The sequence below is a fragment of the Styela clava genome, unplaced genomic scaffold (genome assembly GCF_964204865.1).
Source record: "Styela clava unplaced genomic scaffold, kaStyClav1.hap1.2 HAP1_SCAFFOLD_90, whole genome shotgun sequence".
Taxonomy (NCBI): Eukaryota; Metazoa; Chordata; class Ascidiacea; order Stolidobranchia; family Styelidae; genus Styela; species Styela clava.
Window position 1 is genome coordinate 17,501 of NW_027556554.1, and position 12,500 is coordinate 30,000.

At 56.0% G+C, this 12,500-nt stretch overlaps 2 non-coding genes and 1 pseudogene across 2 annotated transcripts; all 3 read left to right on the plus strand.

The window, feature by feature from the left end:
* The first annotated feature begins 9,180 nt into the window (after window positions 1–9,180).
* On the plus strand, window positions 9,181–10,990 carry LOC144418948 (small subunit ribosomal RNA). Its single transcript, XR_013473756.1, has one exon. It is a non-coding gene; the product is annotated as a small subunit ribosomal RNA (ribosomal RNA).
* Window positions 10,991–11,288: 298 nt separating this feature from the next.
* LOC144418945 (5.8S ribosomal RNA) lies at window positions 11,289–11,442 on the plus strand. The gene has a single exon (XR_013473753.1). It is a non-coding gene; the product is annotated as a 5.8S ribosomal RNA (ribosomal RNA).
* Window positions 11,443–11,730: 288 nt separating this feature from the next.
* LOC144418943 (large subunit ribosomal RNA) overlaps window positions 11,731–12,500 on the plus strand; it is a 3,695-nt pseudogene continuing 2,925 nt past the window's right edge.

A 12,500-nucleotide genomic window follows, 5' to 3' on the forward strand; every position in this document is an offset into this window, starting at 1 on the left:
CTAACCTAACCCTAGGTAAGGCATGTCAGAGCGAAAGACAGTAATTTCGAATGAGCCATGAAAGAGCGGTGCGGGGCCGGTCGGAGCGCACCCTTTTCTCGGTGGCTGGCGGGCGAGAGAGTGCTGCGTCGCCGGCATCGGCGTCGAAAGAAGCCGAGCCGAAAAAAGTTAAAGTACAAACGTGCAAGCATACTAACCTAACCCTAGGTAAGGCATGTCAGAGCGAAAGACAGTAATTTCGAATGAGCCAAGAAAGAGCGGTGCGGGGCCGGTCGGAGCGCACCCTTTTCTAGGTGGCTGGCGGGCGAGAGAGTGCTGCGTCGCCGGCATCGGCGTCGAAAGAAGCCGAGCCAAAAAAAGTTAAAGTACAAACGTGCAAGCATACTAACCTAACCCTAGGTAAGGCATGTCAGAGCGAAAGACAGTAATTTCGAATGAGCCAAGAAAGAGCGGTGCGGGGCCGGTCGGAGCGCACCCTTTTCTCGGTGGCTGGCGGGCGAGAGAGTGCTGCGTCGCCGGCATCGGCGTCGAAAGAAGCCGAGCCGAAAAAAGTTAAAGTACAAACGTGCAAGCATACTAACCTAACCCTAGGTAAGGCATGTCAGAGCGAAAGACAGTAATTTCGAATGAGCCAAGAAAGAGCGGTGCGGGGCCGGTCGGAGCGCACCCTTTTCTAGGTGGCTGGCGGGCGAGAGAGTGCTGCGTCGCCGGCATCGGCGTCGAAAGAAGCCGAGCCAAAAAAAGTTAAAGTACAAACGTGCAAGCATACTAACCTAACCCTAGGTAAGGCATGTCAGAGCGAAAGACAGTAATTTCGAATGAGCCATGAAAGAGCGGTGCGGGGCCGGTCGGAGCGCACCCTTTTCTCGGTGGCTGGCGGGCGAGAGAGTGCTGCGTCGCCGGCATCGGCGTCGAAAGAAGCCGAGCCGAAAAAAGTTAATGTACAAACGTGCAAGCATACTAACCTAACCCTAGGTAAGGCATGTCAGAGCGAAAGACAGTAATTTCGAATGAGCCAAGAAAGAGCGGTGCGGGGCCGGTCGGAGCGCACCCTTTTCTCGGTGGCTGGCGGGCGAGAGAGTGCTGCGTCGCCGGCATCGGCGTCGAAAGAAGCCGAGCCGAAAAAAGTTAATGTACAAACGTGCAAGCATACTAACCTAACCCTAGGTAAGGCATGTCAGAGCGAAAGACAGTAAACTCGAATGAGCCATGAAAGAGCGGTGCGGGGCCGGTCGGAGCGCACCCTTTTCTCGGTGGCTGGCGGGCGAGAGAGTGCTGCGTCGCCGGCATCGGCGTCGAAAGAAGCCGAGCCGAAAAAAGTTAAAGTACAAACGTGCAAGCATACTAACCTAACCCTAGGTAAGGCATGTCAGAGCGAAAGACAGTAATTTCGAATGAGCCAAGAAAGAGCGGTGCGGGGCCGGTCGGAGCGCACCCTTTTCTAGGTGGCTGGCGGGCGAGAGAGTGCTGCGTCGCCGGCATCGGCGTCGAAAGAAGCCGAGCCAAAAAAAGTTAAAGTACAAACGTGCAAGCATACTAACCTAACCCTAGGTAAGGCATGTCAGAGCGAAAGACAGTAATTTCGAATGAGCCATGAAAGAGCGGTGCGGGGCCGGTCGGAGCGCACCCTTTTCTAGGTGGCTGGCGGGCGAGAGAGTGCTGCGTCGCCGGCATCGGCGTCGAAAGAAGCCGAGCCAAAAAAAGTTAAAGTACAAACGTGCAAGCATACTAACCTAACCCTAGGTAAGGCATGTCAGAGCGAAAGACAGTAATTTCGAATGAGCCATGAAAGAGCGGTGCGGGGCCGGTCGGAGCGCACCCTTTTCTCGGTGGCTGGCGGGCGAGAGAGTGCTGCGTCGCCGGCATCGGCGTCGAAAGAAGCCGAGCCGAAAAAAGTTAAAGTACAAACGTGCAAGCATACTAACCTAACCCTAGGTAAGGCATGTCAGAGCGAAAGACAGTAATTTCGAATGAGCCAAGAAAGAGCGGTGCGGGGCCGGTCGGAGCGCACCCTTTTCTAGGTGGCTGGCGGGCGAGAGAGTGCTGCGTCGCCGGCATCGGCGTCGAAAGAAGCCGAGCCAAAAAAAGTTAAAGTACAAACGTGCAAGCATACTAACCTAACCCTAGGTAAGGCATGTCAGAGCGAAAGACAGTAATTTCGAATGAGCCAAGAAAGAGCGGTGCGGGGCCGGTCGGAGCGCACCCTTTTCTCGGTGGCTGGCGGGCGAGAGAGTGCTGCGTCGCCGGCATCGGCGTCGAAAGAAGCCGAGCCGAAAAAAGTTAAAGTACAAACGTGCAAGCATACTAACCTAACCCTAGGTAAGGCATGTCAGAGCGAAAGACAGTAATTTCGAATGAGCCAAGAAAGAGCGGTGCGGGGCCGGTCGGAGCGCACCCTTTTCTAGGTGGCTGGCGGGCGAGAGAGTGCTGCGTCGCCGGCATCGGCGTCGAAAGAAGCCGAGCCAAAAAAAGTTAAAGTACAAACGTGCAAGCATACTAACCTAACCCTAGGTAAGGCATGTCAGAGCGAAAGACAGTAATTTCGAATGAGCCATGAAAGAGCGGTGCGGGGCCGGTCGGAGCGCACCCTTTTCTCGGTGGCTGGCGGGCGAGAGAGTGCTGCGTCGCCGGCATCGGCGTCGAAAGAAGCCGAGCCGAAAAAAGTTAATGTACAAACGTGCAAGCATACTAACCTAACCCTAGGTAAGGCATGTCAGAGCGAAAGACAGTAATTTCGAATGAGCCAAGAAAGAGCGGTGCGGGGCCGGTCGGAGCGCACCCTTTTCTCGGTGGCTGGCGGGCGAGAGAGTGCTGCGTCGCCGGCATCGGCGTCGAAAGAAGCCGAGCCGAAAAAAGTTAATGTACAAACGTGCAAGCATACTAACCTAACCCTAGGTAAGGCATGTCAGAGCGAAAGACAGTAAACTCGAATGAGCCATGAAAGAGCGGTGCGGGGCCGGTCGGAGCGCACCCTTTTCTCGGTGGCTGGCGGGCGAGAGAGTGCTGCGTCGCCGGCATCGGCGTCGAAAGAAGCCGAGCCGAAAAAAGTTAAAGTACAAACGTGCAAGCATACTAACCTAACCCTAGGTAAGGCATGTCAGAGCGAAAGACAGTAATTTCGAATGAGCCAAGAAAGAGCGGTGCGGGGCCGGTCGGAGCGCACCCTTTTCTAGGTGGCTGGCGGGCGAGAGAGTGCTGCGTCGCCGGCATCGGCGTCGAAAGAAGCCGAGCCAAAAAAAGTTAAAGTACAAACGTGCAAGCATACTAACCTAACCCTAGGTAAGGCATGTCAGAGCGAAAGACAGTAATTTCGAATGAGCCATGAAAGAGCGGTGCGGGGCCGGTCGGAGCGCACCCTTTTCTCGGTGGCTGGCGGGCGAGAGAGTGCTGCGTCGCCGGCATCGGCGTCGAAAGAAGCCGAGCCGAAAAAAGTTAAAGTACAAACGTGCAAGCATACTAACCTAACCCTAGGTAAGGCATGTCAGAGCGAAAGACAGTAATTTCGAATGAGCCAAGAAAGAGCGGTGCGGGGCCGGTCGGAGCGCACCCTTTTCTAGGTGGCTGGCGGGCGAGAGAGTGCTGCGTCGCCGGCATCGGCGTCGAAAGAAGCCGAGCCAAAAAAAGTTAAAGTACAAACGTGCAAGCATACTAACCTAACCCTAGGTAAGGCATGTCAGAGCGAAAGACAGTAATTTCGAATGAGCCAAGAAAGAGCGGTGCGGGGCCGGTCGGAGCGCACCCTTTTCTCGGTGGCTGGCGGGCGAGAGAGTGCTGCGTCGCCGGCATCGGCGTCGAAAGAAGCCGAGCCGAAAAAAGTTAAAGTACAAACGTGCAAGCATACTAACCTAACCCTAGGTAAGGCATGTCAGAGCGAAAGACAGTAATTTCGAATGAGCCAAGAAAGAGCGGTGCGGGGCCGGTCGGAGCGCACCCTTTTCTAGGTGGCTGGCGGGCGAGAGAGTGCTGCGTCGCCGGCATCGGCGTCGAAAGAAGCCGAGCCAAAAAAAGTTAAAGTACAAACGTGCAAGCATACTAACCTAACCCTAGGTAAGGCATGTCAGAGCGAAAGACAGTAATTTCGAATGAGCCAAGAAAGAGCGGTGCGGGGCCGGTCGGAGCGCACCCTTTTCTCGGTGGCTGGCGGGCGAGAGAGTGCTGCGTCGCCGGCATCGGCGTCGAAAGAAGCCGAGCCGAAAAAAGTTAAAGTACAAACGTGCAAGCATACTAACCTAACCCTAGGTAAGGCATGTCAGAGCGAAAGACAGTAATTTCGAATGAGCCAAGAAAGAGCGGTGCGGGGCCGGTCGGAGCGCACCCTTTTCTAGGTGGCTGGCGGGCGAGAGAGTGCTGCGTCGCCGGCATCGGCGTCGAAAGAAGCCGAGCCAAAAAAAGTTAAAGTACAAACGTGCAAGCATACTAACCTAACCCTAGGTAAGGCATGTCAGAGCGAAAGACAGTAATTTCGAATGAGCCATGAAAGAGCGGTGCGGGGCCGGTCGGAGCGCACCCTTTTCTCGGTGGCTGGCGGGCGAGAGAGTGCTGCGTCGCCGGCATCGGCGTCGAAAGAAGCCGAGCCGAAAAAAGTTAATGTACAAACGTGCAAGCATACTAACCTAACCCTAGGTAAGGCATGTCAGAGCGAAAGACAGTAATTTCGAATGAGCCAAGAAAGAGCGGTGCGGGGCCGGTCGGAGCGCACCCTTTTCTCGGTGGCTGGCGGGCGAGAGAGTGCTGCGTCGCCGGCATCGGCGTCGAAAGAAGCCGAGCCGAAAAAAGTTAATGTACAAACGTGCAAGCATACTAACCTAACCCTAGGTAAGGCATGTCAGAGCGAAAGACAGTAAACTCGAATGAGCCATGAAAGAGCGGTGCGGGGCCGGTCGGAGCGCACCCTTTTCTCGGTGGCTGGCGGGCGAGAGAGTGCTGCGTCGCCGGCATCGGCGTCGAAAGAAGCCGAGCCGAAAAAAGTTAAAGTACAAACGTGCAAGCATACTAACCTAACCCTAGGTAAGGCATGTCAGAGCGAAAGACAGTAATTTCGAATGAGCCAAGAAAGAGCGGTGCGGGGCCGGTCGGAGCGCACCCTTTTCTAGGTGGCTGGCGGGCGAGAGAGTGCTGCGTCGCCGGCATCGGCGTCGAAAGAAGCCGAGCCAAAAAAAGTTAAAGTACAAACGTGCAAGCATACTAACCTAACCCTAGGTAAGGCATGTCAGAGCGAAAGACAGTAATTTCGAATGAGCCATGAAAGAGCGGTGCGGGGCCGGTCGGAGCGCACCCTTTTCTCGGTGGCTGGCGGGCGAGAGAGTGCTGCGTCGCCGGCATCGGCGTCGAAAGAAGCCGAGCCGAAAAAAGTTAAAGTACAAACGTGCAAGCATACTAACCTAACCCTAGGTAAGGCATGTCAGAGCGAAAGACAGTAATTTCGAATGAGCCAAGAAAGAGCGGTGCGGGGCCGGTCGGAGCGCACCCTTTTCTAGGTGGCTGGCGGGCGAGAGAGTGCTGCGTCGCCGGCATCGGCGTCGAAAGAAGCCGAGCCAAAAAAAGTTAAAGTACAAACGTGCAAGCATACTAACCTAACCCTAGGTAAGGCATGTCAGAGCGAAAGACAGTAATTTCGAATGAGCCAAGAAAGAGCGGTGCGGGGCCGGTCGGAGCGCACCCTTTTCTCGGTGGCTGGCGGGCGAGAGAGTGCTGCGTCGCCGGCATCGGCGTCGAAAGAAGCCGAGCCGAAAAAAGTTAAAGTACAAACGTGCAAGCATACTAACCTAACCCTAGGTAAGGCATGTCAGAGCGAAAGACAGTAATTTCGAATGAGCCAAGAAAGAGCGGTGCGGGGCCGGTCGGAGCGCACCCTTTTCTAGGTGGCTGGCGGGCGAGAGAGTGCTGCGTCGCCGGCATCGGCGTCGAAAGAAGCCGAGCCAAAAAAAGTTAAAGTACAAACGTGCAAGCATACTAACCTAACCCTAGGTAAGGCATGTCAGAGCGAAAGACAGTAATTTCGAATGAGCCATGAAAGAGCGGTGCGGGGCCGGTCGGAGCGCACCCTTTTCTCGGTGGCTGGCGGGCGAGAGAGTGCTGCGTCGCCGGCATCGGCGTCGAAAGAAGCCGAGCCGAAAAAAGTTAATGTACAAACGTGCAAGCATACTAACCTAACCCTAGGTAAGGCATGTCAGAGCGAAAGACAGTAATTTCGAATGAGCCAAGAAAGAGCGGTGCGGGGCCGGTCGGAGCGCACCCTTTTCTCGGTGGCTGGCGGGCGAGAGAGTGCTGCGTCGCCGGCATCGGCGTCGAAAGAAGCCGAGCCGAAAAAAGTTAATGTACAAACGTGCAAGCATACTAACCTAACCCTAGGTAAGGCATGTCAGAGCGAAAGACAGTAAACTCGAATGAGCCATGAAAGAGCGGTGCGGGGCCGGTCGGAGCGCACCCTTTTCTCGGTGGCTGGCGGGCGAGAGAGTGCTGCGTCGCCGGCATCGGCGTCGAAAGAAGCCGAGCCGAAAAAAGTTAAAGTACAAACGTGCAAGCATACTAACCTAACCCTAGGTAAGGCATGTCAGAGCGAAAGACAGTAATTTCGAATGAGCCAAGAAAGAGCGGTGCGGGGCCGGTCGGAGCGCACCCTTTTCTAGGTGGCTGGCGGGCGAGAGAGTGCTGCGTCGCCGGCATCGGCGTCGAAAGAAGCCGAGCCAAAAAAAGTTAAAGTACAAACGTGCAAGCATACTAACCTAACCCTAGGTAAGGCATGTCAGAGCGAAAGACAGTAATTTCGAATGAGCCATGAAAGAGCGGTGCGGGGCCGGTCGGAGCGCACCCTTTTCTCGGTGGCTGGCGGGCGAGAGAGTGCTGCGTCGCCGGCATCGGCGTCGAAAGAAGCCGAGCCGAAAAAAGTTAAAGTACAAACGTGCAAGCATACTAACCTAACCCTAGGTAAGGCATGTCAGAGCGAAAGACAGTAATTTCGAATGAGCCAAGAAAGAGCGGTGCGGGGCCGGTCGGAGCGCACCCTTTTCTAGGTGGCTGGCGGGCGAGAGAGTGCTGCGTCGCCGGCATCGGCGTCGAAAGAAGCCGAGCCAAAAAAAGTTAAAGTACAAACGTGCAAGCATACTAACCTAACCCTAGGTAAGGCATGTCAGAGCGAAAGACAGTAATTTCGAATGAGCCAAGAAAGAGCGGTGCGGGGCCGGTCGGAGCGCACCCTTTTCTCGGTGGCTGGCGGGCGAGAGAGTGCTGCGTCGCCGGCATCGGCGTCGAAAGAAGCCGAGCCGAAAAAAGTTAAAGTACAAACGTGCAAGCATACTAACCTAACCCTAGGTAAGGCATGTCAGAGCGAAAGACAGTAATTTCGAATGAGCCAAGAAAGAGCGGTGCGGGGCCGGTCGGAGCGCACCCTTTTCTAGGTGGCTGGCGGGCGAGAGAGTGCTGCGTCGCCGGCATCGGCGTCGAAAGAAGCCGAGCCAAAAAAAGTTAAAGTACAAACGTGCAAGCATACTAACCTAACCCTAGGTAAGGCATGTCAGAGCGAAAGACAGTAATTTCGAATGAGCCATGAAAGAGCGGTGCGGGGCCGGTCGGAGCGCACCCTTTTCTCGGTGGCTGGCGGGCGAGAGAGTGCTGCGTCGCCGGCATCGGCGTCGAAAGAAGCCGAGCCGAAAAAAGTTAATGTACAAACGTGCAAGCATACTAACCTAACCCTAGGTAAGGCATGTCAGAGCGAAAGACAGTAATTTCGAATGAGCCAAGAAAGAGCGGTGCGGGGCCGGTCGGAGCGCACCCTTTTCTCGGTGGCTGGCGGGCGAGAGAGTGCTGCGTCGCCGGCATCGGCGTCGAAAGAAGCCGAGCCGAAAAAAGTTAATGTACAAACGTGCAAGCATACTAACCTAACCCTAGGTAAGGCATGTCAGAGCGAAAGACAGTAAACTCGAATGAGCCATGAAAGAGCGGTGCGGGGCCGGTCGGAGCGCACCCTTTTCTCGGTGGCTGGCGGGCGAGAGAGTGCTGCGTCGCCGGCATCGGCGTCGAAAGAAGCCGAGCCAAAAAAAGTTAAAGTACAAACGTGCAAGCATACTAACCTAACCCTAGGTAAGGCATGTCAGAGCGAAAGACAGTAATTTCGAATGAGCCATGAAAGAGCGGTGCGGGGCCGGTCGGAGCGCACCCTTTTCTCGGTGGCTGGCGGGCGAGAGAGTGCTGCGTCGCCGGCATCGGCGTCGAAAGAAGCCGAGCCGAAAAAAGTTAAAGTACAAACGTGCAAGCATACTAACCTAACCCTAGGTAAGGCATGTCAGAGCGAAAGACAGTAATTTCGAATGAGCCAAGAAAGAGCGGTGCGGGGCCGGTCGGAGCGCACCCTTTTCTAGGTGGCTGGCGGGCGAGAGAGTGCTGCGTCGCCGGCATCGGCGTCGAAAGAAGCCGAGCCAAAAAAAGTTAAAGTACAAACGTGCAAGCATACTAACCTAACCCTAGGTAAGGCATGTCAGAGCGAAAGACAGTAATTTCGAATGAGCCATGAAAGAGCGGTGCGGGGCCGGTCGGAGCGCACCCTTTTCTCGGTGGCTGGCGGGCGAGAGAGTGCTGCGTCGCCGGCATCGGCGTCGAAAGAAGCCGAGCCGAAAAAAGTTAAAGTACAAACGTGCAAGCATACTAACCTAACCCTAGGTAAGGCATGTCAGAGCGAAAGACAGTAATTTCGAATGAGCCAAGAAAGAGCGGTGCGGGGCCGGTCGGAGCGCACCCTTTTCTCGGTGGCTGGCGGGCGAGAGAGTGCTGCGTCGCCGGCATCGGCGTCGAAAGAAGCCGAGCCGAAAAAAGTTAAAGTACAAACGCGATGCTAATGAGCGAGCCGTTGTCTCGACTAATATGTAGGGGGCGTTCGATCGAGCGTCTGGCTTGAGCGCTTGTCGGCCTAGCAGAACGGTCGCATTGTTATGCCCGGGTTTTAGGCACCGCTGCAGGCGGCCGGCAGAGCTCTTGTTTGTGCGAAACTGAATGGATCGAGCCCGAGAGAGGGCGAGCAAAGAAAAAACGCAAATCGCTCCGCCTGGCACTGCCGGCGAGAGCGTGGACGTCGCGGCCAGCGACTGTCGAAGCCGAGTACGGCCGCAGGCGATCGCCTCGGTCTTAAACGAATGCGACGAGCACGCGCCGGGCGGCCCAGCAAGGGCCGAGCGCAGCTGTCGCAGCTATCTGGTTGATCCTGCCAGTAGTGATATGCTTGTCTCAAAGATTAAGCCATGCAGGTGCAAGTACGAGTTCTCGTAAAGCGAAACTGCGAATGGCTCATTAAATCAGTCTTGGTTTATTTGGTCTCGTAAGCGAAGTGGATAACTGTGGTAATTCTAGAGCTAATACATGCATTAAGCGCCGACTTCGGGAGGCGCGCTTTTATCAGATCAAAACCGACCGGGTTCGTCCTGTGACGTTTGATGACTCTGGATAACCACGCGGATCGTACGGTCTCTGCACCGACGACGTATCATTCAAGTGTCTGCCCTATCAACTGTCGAAGGTACGCTACGTGCCTACCTTTGTGATAACGGGTAACGGGGAATCAGGGTTCGATTCCGGAGAGGGAGCCTGAGAAACGGCTACCACATCCAAGGAAGGCAGCAGGCGCGCAAATTACCCATTCCCGACACGGGGAGGTAGTGACGAAAAATAACAATACAGGACTCTAACGAGGCCCTGTAATTGGAATGAGTACATCCTAAAACTCTTAACGAGTATCCATTGGAGGGCAAGTCTGGTGCCAGCAGCCGCGGTAATTCCAGCTCCAACAGTGTATGCTAAAGTTGTTGCGGTTGAAAAGCTCGTAGTTGGATTTTGGGCGAGCGCCGCCGGTCCGTCGCAAGGCGTGTCACTGGTTGCGTTCGCCTCACCTTCGGTTCTCCGTCGGTGCTCTTGACTGAGTGTCGGCGGTGGCCGATAAGTTTACTTTGAAAAAATTAGAGTGTTCAAAGCAGGCTGTTCGCCTGCATAGTGTTGCATGGAATAATGGAATAGGACCTCGGTTCTATTTTGTTGGTTTTCGGAGCACGAGGTAATGATTAAGAGGGACAGACGGGGGCGTCCGTACTCTGCCGTTAGAGGTGAAATTCTTGGATCGGCGGAAGACGAACTACTGCGAAAGCATTCGCCAAGAATGTTTTCTTTAATCAAGAGCGAAAGTCAGAGGTTCGAAGACGATCAGATACCGTCCTAGTTCTGACTATAAACGATGCCAACTAGCGATCGGGAGGCGTTACCATGACGACCTTTCCGGCAGCTTCCGGGAAACCAAAGTCTTTGGGTTCCGGGGGAAGTATGGTTGCAAAGCTGAAACTTAAAGGAATTGACGGAAGGGCACCACCAGGAGTGGAGCCTGCGGCTTAATTTGACTCAACACGGGGAAACTCACCCGGCCCGGACACAGGTAGGATTGACAGATTGAGAGCTCTTTCTTGATTCTGTGGGTGGTGGTGCATGGCCGTTCTTAGTTGGTGGAGCGATTTGTCTGGTTAATTCCGATAACGAACGAGACTCTGGCATGCTAAATAGTTACGCGACCTTCTCGGTCGGCGTCTAACTTCTTAGAGGGACTAGTGGCGTTTAGCCACACGAGATTGAGCAATAACAGGTCTGTGATGCCCTTAGATGTCCGGGGCCGCACGCGCGCTACACTGAGTGAAGCAGCGAGTGTCTAACCTAGGCCGAAAGGTCCGGGTAACCCGTTGAACCTCATTCGTGATTGGGATAGGGACTTGCAATTGTTTCCCTTGAACGAGGAATTCCCAGTAAGCGCAAGTCATCAACTTGCGTTGATTACGTCCCTGCCCTTTGTACACACCGCCCGTCGCTACTACCGATTGAATGGTTTAGTGAGATCCTTGGATCGGCCCCGTCGCGGCTGGCAACGGCCGCGTCGGCGTGTCGAGAAGACGATCAAACTTGATCATTTAGAGGAAGTAAAAGTCGTAACAAGGTTTCCGTAGGTGAACCTGCGGAAGGATCATTACCGAAAGTGGTGGTAGGCCCCGGCCGACCGCGCACTTAATTGTCTTTGGGTGCCGCCGAGAGGGCGGCCGTCAATCGGGGTTCCGCCCCGTGCGACACGCGTAACACGTTGGCATAGCAAGGCAGCCGAGTGCGATGGTGGCTTCTGGGCACCGCGCTCGATGTGCCGCCGGCCCAGCCCGGCGGTCGCTCGGCGCCGTTTGTTGGTGTTTTTGTGCAGTTGTTGTCGGTGGTGGTTTTGTGGTCGATCCCACAGTGTGACGTCCGCGCGCTTCGGCGCCGGGCGAAACGTCGAGGACGACTCTTAACGGTGGATCACTCGGCTCGCGAGTCGATGAAGGACGCAGCCAAGTGCGAGAAGTAATGTGAATTGCAGAACACATTGAACGTCGACCTTCTGAACGCGAATTGCGGTCTCGGGTCAATCCCGGGACCGCGTCTGCCTCAGGGTCGCGTTCGTCCTCACCCGAGGGCCGTCGCCTGGCCTCTGCGAAGACGGCCGGGCGTCGCCCCAAGTTGAAGCGGTCGCCGAGCTTTCTCGGCGCGACCGCGTGTCCCGTACACCGCCGGCCCCTCGACGTGTTCAACTACGTTCGAGGGGCGGGTCCAGGTCGGTCGGTCCGGTCACGAGATCAAGACCGACCGTGGGCCAAGGCGGCGACGGTACGCGCTCGGTCGGCGCCGGCGGCGACGACTTGCGATGCCAGCGGGCCGTGTAAGAAGCGGCCCGCTTGACACATACGACCTGAGTTCAGGCGAGAGCACCCGCTGAATTTAAGCATATTATTAAGCGGAGGAAAAGAAACCAACAGGGATTCCCTGAGTAACGGCGAGTGAACCGGGAGGAGTCCAGCGTCGAATCTGCGCGCTTTTCGAGCGCGCCGAGTTGTGACGTACGGAAGTCCCAGTGCGGCTAACGGCGAGCGCCGGTGTCCTTCTGATCGAGGCCTCGTCCCACGGCGGGTGTTAGGCCCATAGGGGCGCTTGCCTTGGCCGCTTCGGGTCTTCTCGGAGTCGGGTTGTTTGGGAATGCAGCCCAAAGCGGGTGGTAAACTCCACCTAAGACTAAATACGGTCGCGAGACCGATAGCGGACAAGTACCGTGAGGGAAAGTTGAAAAGCACTTTGAAGAGAGAGTTCAAGAGTACGTGAAACCGTTGAGAGGCAAACGGGAGGGCCCGTCAGGTCGCCGGCTCGCTTTCAGTTGGGTGCGGGGGCGCGCCGTCTCGGTTCGCGGACGCTTAAGGCGCCGCTGCCGAGTCGGCTCGCGCACCGTCTCAGCGCACTAGCGACCGGCGCGGGTCACGACCGGTTTGCCGTCGGTCTAAGTCCCCGCGCGAAGGTGGCCTCCGCTCCGGCGGGGGTGTTACAGCGCGCGGGCGGTGCGGCCCGGCGGCGGATCGAGGAAAGGATGCCGCGCGCTCTCTGTGTGCGGCCGTCGCCGTTCGGCTGGCTTGTCGTTCGCCTGCACTGTACGCAGTGCCGGTGTTCGGCGGGCTGCCGCTTCGGTG